Source organism: Phycodurus eques, chromosome 17, assembly GCF_024500275.1.
Source record: "Phycodurus eques isolate BA_2022a chromosome 17, UOR_Pequ_1.1, whole genome shotgun sequence".
Taxonomy (NCBI): Eukaryota; Metazoa; Chordata; class Actinopteri; order Syngnathiformes; family Syngnathidae; genus Phycodurus; species Phycodurus eques.
Genome location: NC_084541.1, coordinates 14,850,306 through 14,850,863, shown reverse-complemented (window position 1 = coordinate 14,850,863; position 558 = coordinate 14,850,306).

Here is a 558-nt window from a genome sequence, read left to right as displayed (position 1 = left end):
TTTCCACGAAACAAACACGTAAGAAGCACGAGTCGTCAAGAAATAAACACGTAATAAGCACAAACTGTCCCGAAACAAACACGTTTAACCCATTACATCTCAAAATTTTCCCAGACACAAAAATATCCAAATCATGTGTCATTAGTATCTCTTTGAAACAATCAATTTTATATATATATATATATATATATATATATATATATATTGAAATTTTAATGGAAAAGCGTGTGGAAAAAAAGTTTTATGACCGGTCACAATTGTGACCTTTGTGATACTGTGTTGTATCAACCATTGGACAGACTGAATATAGGTCGAGTTGACCTGTGCCGTGTGTGTGTGTGTGTGTGTGTGTGTGTGTGTGTGTGTGTGTGTGTGTGTGTGTGTGTGTATATATAATGGTGATCTCAAAGATGAGTTATGATCACTTTTAAAAGTTCTTCTTTGTTCCCATGGAAGTGGATTGTTTTTAAAAAGAGATAGATTTTGCAGTTACAATGAGGCCAAAAATGTTCTATACTGTATATACTTTTTACATCAAACCATTTCTAAAATTTCTTC